Source organism: Papio anubis, chromosome 6 (genome assembly GCF_008728515.1).
Source record: "Papio anubis isolate 15944 chromosome 6, Panubis1.0, whole genome shotgun sequence".
NCBI classification, from domain to species: domain Eukaryota; kingdom Metazoa; phylum Chordata; class Mammalia; order Primates; family Cercopithecidae; genus Papio; species Papio anubis.
The window spans coordinates 66215170-66225870 of record NC_044981.1 but is presented as its reverse complement, the minus strand read 5'-3'; the positions used below and the strand labels follow the sequence as shown (position 1 = coordinate 66225870).

General features: G+C 37.8%; 1 long non-coding RNA gene across 1 annotated transcript; it reads right to left on the bottom strand.

Moving 5' to 3' along the window:
- Positions 1–379: 379 nt before the first annotated feature.
- Positions 380–8613, bottom strand: LOC103883775. Its single transcript, XR_002521604.2, has 3 exons — positions 8369–8613; positions 4889–4956; positions 380–1427 (listed from the first exon to the last, which is right to left on the bottom strand). It is a non-coding gene; the product is annotated as an uncharacterized LOC103883775 (long non-coding RNA).
- Positions 8614–10701: the final 2088 nt, after the last annotated feature.

Genomic DNA, 10701 nt, shown 5'->3' with positions numbered 1-10701 from the left:
ACTGCCAATAAGTTCCTCATCTCCATCTGAGGACACCTCAGCCTGGACTTCATTGTCCATACCACTATTGGCATTTTGGACAAAACCATTCTCCAAGTCTCTAGGAAGTTCCAAAGTTTCCCACATCTTCCTGTCTTCTTCCGAGCCTTCTGAAGTGTTCCAACCTCTGCCTATTACCCAGTTCCAAAGTCACTTACTCATTTTCAGGTTATTTTCATAGCAGTGCCCCACTGCTGGTACCCTACCTTCTGTATTAGTCTCTTTTCACACTGCTATAAAGAATACCTGAAATTGGGTAATATAAAGAAAAGAGATTTAATAACTCACAGTTCCAAATGGCTGAGGAGGCCTCAGGAAACTTACAATCATGGTGGGAGGTGAAGGAGAAGCAAGCACCTTCTTCACAAGGCGACAGGAGAGAGAGAGAGTGAACAGAGGAAACTGCCACTTTTAAAATCATCAGATCTCACGAGAACTCCCTCCCTATCATGCAAACGGCGTGGGGGAAAGCACCTCCATGAATCGGGGTACCTCCCTCACCACATGGGGATTGCAATTTGAGATGACATTTGGGTGGGGACACAGAGCCAAACCATATCAGGAGGTATGAATTCTGACACTATATATTTTTAATGAATTAGATGACTTTGCAATCATACCTCATATTTCAGAAATGCCATATTCATGGGGACTTTGGTGTATGTGTGCATATATACATATACACACTATATATATATATAGTTAGATTTGCATGAAAAAATATGTCTTAGCATTCTATAAATTCTAGTTAACTACCTTTGAATATGTCTGTGTTTGCAACAAATCATATCCAACCATATATAGATAGATAGATAGATAGATAGATAGATAGATAGATAGATAGATAGATAGTTAGATTTCATTTATTCTTTTCACAGCAATCCTTTCTTGGTTTCCATTTATCTTATATGGCTCATAAAACATTATTTATACCCTTTTAACTGAATTAGCTAAAAGGAAAACCTAAAGCAATTCCTAGTGATCTGAATAATGTTCATCATAAGAAAAATACAAACGGTCAAAAACCATGCCCTATATATGAGCAGACACTGCTAACTTCCGTCCTTCCCACCGTTAGCCTTTCTGAGTTGCCACCATACCTTCATCCTCAGGTTGTTTTCAATAGGTAAAGAAAGAGGGAGAACACTTTCTTTCCTCTGCCATCACTGATATTTCATTATGTAAAGGAAGATATCAAACAGATTTAGTAGAGGATTAGCTTTTATAGAAGGAAGTAGGGCATAACGTGTTTATCAGGCAGAACAGAGAACTTTAACAAAGGCAGAGGCTTTGGGGTACAGGGTGCAGTCTGATTAAATGTGCATTACTCACCAGCCCAACTCAAGTCTATGCTGTTAATCCCCATGGAGGCCCTTCAAATGGCACACCTGGAAATGAGTGAAAAGAAATGTTCTCCAGAGATGACATCAATTTCTTCAATTCAAGGCAAATGTTTAAAATAAAAGATAAAATTGTGCCAGGCATCAGTGGGTTTTTAGTGATTACTTGGTTTACTGTCTATGCATGACATAAACATTGTAACACCTTTTGGAGGGAAGCTGAGGAAAAAAGCTTTTGGCATGGTTGGATATGATTTGTTGCAAACACAGACATATTCAAAGGTAGTTAACTAGAATTTATAGAATGCTAAGGCATATTTTTTCATGCATTTTTTTCTTCCTTAAACATTAAAACAATAGTAAACATTCTTTTTAAAGACCTTGCCTTAGATGTAGTCTACTTATGTTTTCCATAAAGGCAGGAAAAAAAATACCTCTACAAGATATGTATCATTTATCTTGGCAAATACATAAATCCTGTGTATTTATTATCATTTAGGAATGTTATAGTGGAGGAAACAAAATTTCAGGAAAACAAAGATTGTACCTAAGGTGATAAAAGTTAAGCACACACACGGGCACATACAGACACCCTTATTCTACAAAGAAATCTGTCTAAAATGTATTTCTCTGACTTTTTAAAGGGAGTATGATGATTTAACTTTTATTTAGTGTCTTATGTTATCAATATCGGCCTTGATTTTGGTATATTGTATTTTGATTCTCAGTAATGACCTTCAGTGCTAATAAAATAAGTAAATGAATTTTCCTAACTGCCTATATTTATGTAATTGAGGATTTTGCAATTTTCTCTGTTCCAAAGGCTGTCATTTCCCAATATACTGGCTTCTCAACGAAACCTCCCAATACCACATCCTGCTCACATGCCCACACTCATGAGTGCACACTCAATACAACACATGCATTCATGTCCATCAGTCTCTATCTGTACTCTGTCTCTATCTCTGTCTTTCCCTCATTACATCTAATTCCCTGCCTTCTGAAACCTAGGAAGTACCAAAGATCACCAGAGAAACCAAATAAGCAAACTTGTTAAATCAAGTTTTACATAATTCAAGGTGTACCCTAAGGCAGGTTCCAATTTCATCCTACAGGATTTCCTCACTACCCAAAGAGGACTCCTCTTATTTTGAGTATGTAGCTGTCCAAGGAATCATTAAAAATGCCAGATATCCAATCTCCAGATAGATGGGGCATGACTTTTCTGTCTCCATCCAGTCATTTGGTTGAAATTTCTTTCTCTCCTGGGGGTTAAATATTCTCACTAGACCCTAATTATCCAATATATTGGCAAACAATATTCTTTTTTTTAATCCTCTTTCACACAATTGTAATGTATTATTTCTCCTAAAATATCTGATTTGCTTAATTTAAAAATTCCCAAACAGTATTTTACTGAATTTTCAAAGACAAATTGAATATGAGTGAGTTGTTCCAAGTTTTCTTTCCACTTTAGGAAATAATGATCTCATCCCTAATTGTACTGCCACAGCCCCAAAGCTGTAAATAATAGCGTCTCAATCAAACTAATTAATTAAATAAATCAGCAAAGTGACCCCAAGGATAAATATTTAATAAAACATTTGTATTTTTTTGTGAGGAAGTGATTAGGAGGATTTTGTTTGCTATAAGCCCCTATGAGGAAAATGAATGACTGAAAAACAAACTGAGAGATTTAACTTTTTTAATCACCTTAAAAATCTGTCCTGGGTCAATGTAAATTTAAACTCATCTCTAAAAACCCTTTATATCTCCAATTACGTTCCAATCCAAATTGATGTTCACAATGTTATTCCTTAGCCATTGTGAGAGCCTTAGTCTCCTAAGAAAAAAATCAAGTATATTCAGTATATTCTACTCACTAGGGTATAACAGCAGCAATAAACTTCTGGAAAATTCTTAACAATAGTTAAACCATAATTGCCTTCTGATTAACTGTGACTTGATCATACAGTTTGCTTATCCAGAATTGCCTCTTTACCAAATTAAGATTAGTCAAACTTTTACCATACGCTTATTTCTTCTTTAAAGTACTTCTTATGGTTCTCAAGTGTCAAAATATATTATAGTGCTACTTTCTGAAATGTATTTTTGCATAACCTACCTTGTACAAGAAATGATTTGATGCTTAAAAAATTCAAGCAATACAACCAGATAGAATTAGTTTAAAATAGGTTAGAAATCTGAGACATAGATTAATAGATGTAGGAAAGTTAAGCTGAGACCTGGAGTGAGGTTAACACAACAGTGCATGATATAGAATTCTTTACCAGTATAAACTATTATTTTTGTCTTTAATCCTTTTAGCTGCCAAGCATTTACTGTGTAATTCTTCATTTCACAGAAAATCAAAAGAGCCATTGTGCTCAAGGGAGTAAGAGCCTATTAATATTACCTAAAACCAGCTTTCAAAATTCCAACAGGAAAACCAAACAATTTTCCAACAACCTTTACAGATCATAAAATGCCAGAGGTAGAGTGAAGTGGGCAGTATCTCCAGAAGCCATTCTGTGCAGATCCACAAAGCTACTAGTCTTGGCCAACTAGACTGCAAAGGGAAGAGGCATAATCACATTACTTTGTCCCCAGATACCGTTGACCCTTAGTCTGTGTGTTAGTCTGTTTTCACACTGCTGATAAAGACAAATCCTAGACTAGGCAATTTACAAAAGAAAGACGTTTAATGGATTCACAGTTCCCCATGGCTGGGGAGGCCTCACAATCATAGTGGAAGGTGAAAGGCATGTCTCACATGGTGACAGGCAAGAGAAGAGAGCTTATGCAGGGAAACTCCCCTTTATAAAACCATCAGATTGGCTGGGCATGGTGGCTCACACCTATAATCCCAGCACTTTGGGAGGCCAAGGCGGGTGGATCACATGAAGTCAGGAGTTCAAGACCAGCCTGGTCAATATGGTGAAACCCCGTCTGCTAAAAATACACATTTAGCTGGGTGTAGTGGCACACGCTTGTAATCCCAGCTACTTGGGAGGCTAAGGCAGGAGAATCACTTGAACCTGAGAGGCAGAGGTTGCAGTGAGCTGAGATCGCGCCACTGCACTCCAGCCTGGGTGACAAGAGAGAAACTCCGTCTCAAAAAATAAAATAAAACTATCAGATCTCAGGAGACTTATTCGCTATCACAAGAATAGCACGGGAAAGAACCACCCCCGTGGTTTAATTACCTCCCACCAGGTCCCTCCCACAACACATGGGAGTTGTGGGAGCTAAAATTCAAGAAGAGATTTGGGTGGGGACACAGCCAAACCATATCAGTCTGTCACTGAAATATCCTCATTGTCCATTATATTTTATCTGTTTTCCATATAGTCTAAAAAGAGGCCCCTCCCCCCACAAAAAACCTAGCCAGCAGAATTCTAGCTAGCACAAAGTGAAAATAATTTTAAAAAATAATATCCATGTGGGCAAATCAGCTTACTTAATTTTTAGCTTTACTAAGAATATCATAAATGTTTAGATTTCCTTACCTGATAAGAAGGATCAGGGGCTCTGGAGGCTGGGGCAAGGCCCTGGTGTGGATACCAGAAGGGGTTTCCTAAGAAAGTAACAGGTTAGATTCTGGCAGACAGTCTAAAATTCACTTGCGAATCTAAATGGTGCAAGGCAATAGGAGGGAGGAAATGTATGTAGTCAAAGAAGCCAGAGAACAAGGGGAGTAGAATGGCAGTCATTGAAAGCAGAAGTGCAGTCTTTGGGCAACACTTTCTCTATTCACTCCCTAAGGTCATCACTGCTGTGGACCAGATGAGAGCATTTAAAGATAACAAACAAGTATGACTGTTATAAGGCTTAAAATGCAACCTAAATGCTATCTGTCATATAATGGCTTTGGAATATATACCAGGTACTTTGTAAATCATAACAGAAGACATTCAGAAATGAAGAGAGTACTTCACCTAGACTAAACTTGCTACTGCAGAGTTTCTGCATTTGCCCTCAAATTGTGATCACCTATATCAAAAAAGAGGGTGTTGATAGCTGAATAATGGATATTGGTCTTTCATAAGATGCAGGTGTTGTGATCCTCACTTAGACTTAGAGGAAAAAAATCTTAGGTTCAGTCTGTGTGTGTGTGTTTGTTGTATTGAGACAAAGTCTCAAGGCAAGTGCAAGTAAAACTCAATAAGAGTTTATTACTTATTGATATGGTTTGCCTCCATGTCTCCACCCAAGTCTCATGCTGAATTATAAACTCCAATGTTGGGGGAGGTGTCTGCTGGGAGGTGATTGGATCATGGGGGCGAATTTCCCCCTTGCTGTTCTTGTGATAGTGAGGAAGTTCTCACTAGTTTCAGTTGTTTAAAGTTGTAGGGCACTTCCCCCTTGGCTCTCTCTCGTGCTCCTCCATGTGAAGAAATGCTTGCTTCCCCTTTGCCTTCCGCCATGGTTGTAAGTTTCCTGAGGTGTCCCAGCCATGCTTCCTATATAGCCTGCAGAACTGTGAGTCACTTAAACTGCTTTTCTTCATAAATTACCCAGTCTCAGGTACTTCTTTATAGCAGTGTGAAAATGGACTAATACACTTATACATTTTACCATGTCTGAAACACGGAGATTTTGGAAACCTTTCACATCTAAAAAACTGAAAACACATGTTATACTATCTTTGAATCAGGTATTTAAGGACAATGGAATAAATGGGATAAGACACTAAAGAAACGACATGAATTGACATACAGCAGAAATCTTCGTGAAAAGCCAGTGATCAGATTTGTACTCAAACTTCATTTGGATCATTTATACTCCAGGAGAAGTAAAAGGTAGATTCTAGATTCAATGGAATGAGAATTACTATAGAAGGTAGGGGAGTTGAGTTCCACAAGCTCTGCCATTAATGAGCAGGGTGACCTTCAACAATCCTCTAAATCTCCCTAGGCCTCAGTTTCCTCCTCTGAAAAATTAGGAAATTAAGACATAATATCTAAGTTCTGCTAGACCACAAATTGTGTGAGTCTAGTTCAGGTTTGAGAATTTTTGTGGTTGACGTGATGGTGAAATGGCTTCCATTATAAGTTTTCTTTTCAATTGAAATAAAATCCTTGGTAATTTGTTTAGAAAATTGAAGGAGAATGTGAATTATGTTGGATGGGAGAATATTGTGAAGTATTTATTCTCTCTAGGTTGAAGTGTGCCTGTCAAACATGTCTGGTTATACTGAGTCAATTTTTGCTTTTTTCTATATTGTGAGGGAGGGGAGAGGAATTGCTATTGAGATGTAAGGTATTACATTATAATGGAGCAAATTCAGTTCAATATGACAGAAGAAAGAAAAATATTTACAAACCAGAGCCAACATCACATACACATATCCAGCAAGTAAGAGTAGTCTCACAGAATATAATAATTATCATCTCATAATGGTCTGGGTTACATATTAAGTCAGCTTCATACTCACACCTTGCTTTATAATTCACTTCAGTTAACATTTTTTAGCATCTTCTATGTGCATATCCCTGTCCTAGGTACTGTGGGGAAGGCAAAAATGCACAAGATATGCCACTTCTAACAAAGATTCTTTGTTTGACCAAGCTTTAGCCAGGTTTCTGAACCTTCTCCTAGGCCCATCTGTGCACTTCCTTATCAAATTTAGTTTTGGCAAAGAACCCTGCTAAGTCAGTTTATCAAGAACCCTCCATGCTAAATATCTGATCATCTTTGATACTTGATTGGGTTCTTCATCCTCCATCATTCCCTGGGTGATATCTGATTACCCTGGCCTGTCTTCCTCAAGAATCCTGTTAGGTCAGTTTAACCAGAATCCCTTCTACCCCTTATATATCCTTTTATTAATTTTCAATCCATTGACCCCCACCCTGCTCCTTGGCTATAAATTTTCACTTGCCCATGCTGTATTCAGAATTGAGTTCAAGCTTCCTCTCCTACTGCAAGACCAACCCCATTGCAGTGGTCCCTATACCTGGTGGTATAGGGATCACTAAATAAAGTGAATAAAGTCTGCCACTTGAATAAAGTCGGCCTCAACATCTTTAACGAGTGGTATGAATTTTCTTTTCTTTAACTCTTCCCACTAAGACCTCATAGAATAGGAGAAAGTTGGAAGGAAGCTGTAGGATAATGAGAAATACACATCAAACGCTAAGGCAAGATATGCTAATGAATACTATCAGCAAAGTGCAAAGTTAAGGAGAGATTCCACCTTGGAGAAAGTAGAAAGGATTTTGCAATTGTTGATGTCAGATCTTGATGTTGAAATTTGGATAGGACTCCAACAGTGGGGCCAGGGTGGAGATGGAGGAAGGCATTTCAAGGCAGCAGAAGCAAACTCTTAACAAGGGAGGAAAATGAAAGGTGTGTGTCTTAGTCTATTTGTGCTGCTTTAATAAAGTGTCTGAGACTAAGTAATTTATAAAGAACAAAAATGTGTTTCTCACAGTTCTGGAGGCTAGGAAGTCCAAGAACAAGGCACTGGCAGATATGGAGTCTGGTGAGGACTGCTCTCTGCTTCCAAGATGGCAGCTTTTTGCTGCATCTTCACATGGAGGAAGAAGGCAAAAAGGGATGAACTCTGTGTCCTTACATGGCAGAAAAGATGGAAGAGCCAGATGCTCTCTGAAGCCTCTTTTATCAGGACTTTGATCCTATTCATGAGATTAGAGCTCTCATGACTTAACCACTTCCCAAAAGTCCCCACCTCTGAATATCACCACAATGGGGATTATTAAGTTTCAACATGAATATTGGAGGTACACAAACATTCAAATTGTAGCAGTTTGTCAAGAGAACAGCGACCTAATATGTCATGATGTTTATTAGATAACCATGTGATTGCCATTCTGTTTTTGTAAAAGACTTAACCAATGGTCTTAAAACTTACCCCAAAATATCAGCAAAATCTTAAATAATTAATTGTAAGTCTTATAGTAAGGCCACGAAAGACTCAATGTTTCATATATATATATTCATAGTTTTAAAGAACATTAACTTACCAATTGCAGAATTTCATTTCTGTGAATTTTTAGTTACCTTGGTGAATGTCCCTGAGAAAAAAATCACAAAGCTGTTAAATTAATCCCTTTTACAGAACAATGACATTTTAGCTTCTTCATTTAGGTGTGGTTAAATTGGCAATTGCAGTCTGTATTATGGTAAATTTTGTGTTTAATAGTCATAGTAGCTACTTTCTCATGAAATAATACATTTATATACAGAGGACTAAATTGGTTTTGCAGCCCAGAAGTACTGCAGTAAACAAATAAAACAAAATGAAATTTGATTATAATAAATCTGATATGGTAGATGGCATATTTAATAAAACTCATGGTTCTTCATAGATAAGGAATCTCTAATATAGATGTGTCAAATAAAATGTTAATTATTACATCAAAGAATTATATAATATATCATCTTTAGTGAAAAAGACTGGAAGACTACAAAATTGTTTCACTGAAAAATTAAATAGTATTATCTTTTTTGTAAAAAGTTAAACCAAGAATCTTAATAAATTCTTGCCTATTTCTTCAGAAAAAAAGTATATTATTTTTAAATGGCCCAATACAAAACATTTTACATAAGTATAGCAGAAATATTTGAGATTCATATTTCCAAACTACATAATTATGAAGTGAATTAACTTATTTAGTATATTTTCCAGTATGATAGGTCAAAACTATGTCATTGTAGGGATCAAAAAATTGACTTGAAAAGATGAATTACTCTTCTGGTTTCCATTCTAAGTGAACATAAATTTGGACAAGATTAAGATTTGATTATGAGAGGGTATTTGTAGAGATTTCATTCCTGAATGTCATGTTATTGTTCTTCTTGTTGAAATTAATTTGGTACTCAGACAAAATTTTTTTCTGTGGTTCCATTTTTGTTCATTTATATCTGAATTTTTCCTGAAAATTATTTATAGTGATTTTGAAAGATGCATAAAATATTGCAAGATAAGGTAGAAATTGATGGGGAAAATGAAGCAGAGAAAATAAACAAAGGAAAGTAATATGAAGCCAGAGTGAGGTTTGTGTATGCAATACACGGCATGAAGTCTCATACTGTCAGTTGAGCAGGCCATACGTTTGCCTGTAGTGCTTCTAAGTAGTTAGTATATAGAGTGGATGATGTGTCAGAGAGTCCTGTGGCCAATCATATTTCCCAAAAATGGACACAGCAATATTTTCAGTCCCTCATGCTCCTCCAGAATCTTGCTACTCCCAATCAAGAGGTAGAATCTATTTCCCTTCCTCTTGAACCTAGGAAATGACTTGGGTTGCCTCGACAAGTAGAAAGCAATAGAAGTGATACTATGTGATATCCACAGCCAGGCCATAAAAGATGATACAGCTTCTAATTAGTTCCCCTCCTCTCCCTTCCCCTCCCCTCCCCTCCCCTCCTCTCCTCTCCTCCACAGCCGGGCCATAAAAGATGATACAGCTTCTAATTAGTTCCCCTCTTCTCCTCTCCCCTCCCTTCCCTTCCCCTCCCCTCCCCTCCCCTCCCTTCCCCTCCCCTCCTCTCCTCTCCTCCACAGCCAGGCCATAAAAGATGATACAGCTTCTAATTCCTTCCCCTCCCCTCCCCTCTCTCGTCTCCTCTCCTCTCCTCTCTGGAGGTTCTCATGCTTGGAATCCAGCCACTACGTGTGAGGATCCTGGAACACATGGAGAAGCCACATGTGAGTGTTCCAGCTGACAGCCCCAGCTAAGGGCTCAGCAAAGCCAGCATCAGACACATGAGGGAAAGAACATGTTGAAGATTCCTTCCTCCAGCCTTTGAATCTTCCAGTAGAGACACCAGACGTTGTGGAGCCAGAACAGGCCAACCCACAGTTTCCTGTTGGAATTCCTGACCTGCACAAGTAATGAGCAAAATATATAATCATTTTATGCACTAAGTTTTAGGATAATTTATTATATTATGTAACCATAGCAACTGCAATAGTCCCTAAGAGTAAAACAAATCTGGAGATGCTCAGCCATTCCCAGTTCTGAGAGACTACAGACAAATTTCTTTTATAGGTTTTCATTGAGAAAACGCCATGAAATAATGAACAAGGTTCTCAACTATATTTGTACAACAACATGGTCTTGGTTTCCTGGGCCTCACCTTATAATGACTCTATGGGGAGGCTGATTGCATCAGGGCAAAGGGCAAGTGGCCAGAACAAATACCGGAAGGAAGCATAAATGCAGTTCACATTTATGTCTCTTTGATGCTCTGTCCTGCTGCAAAGATAGGTTGTGGTAGGCAGAAGATGCACTCTTAGACATAGCTCAAAGACACCATTATTAGTGATTATTACAGAGGGGTGGTATTGCAG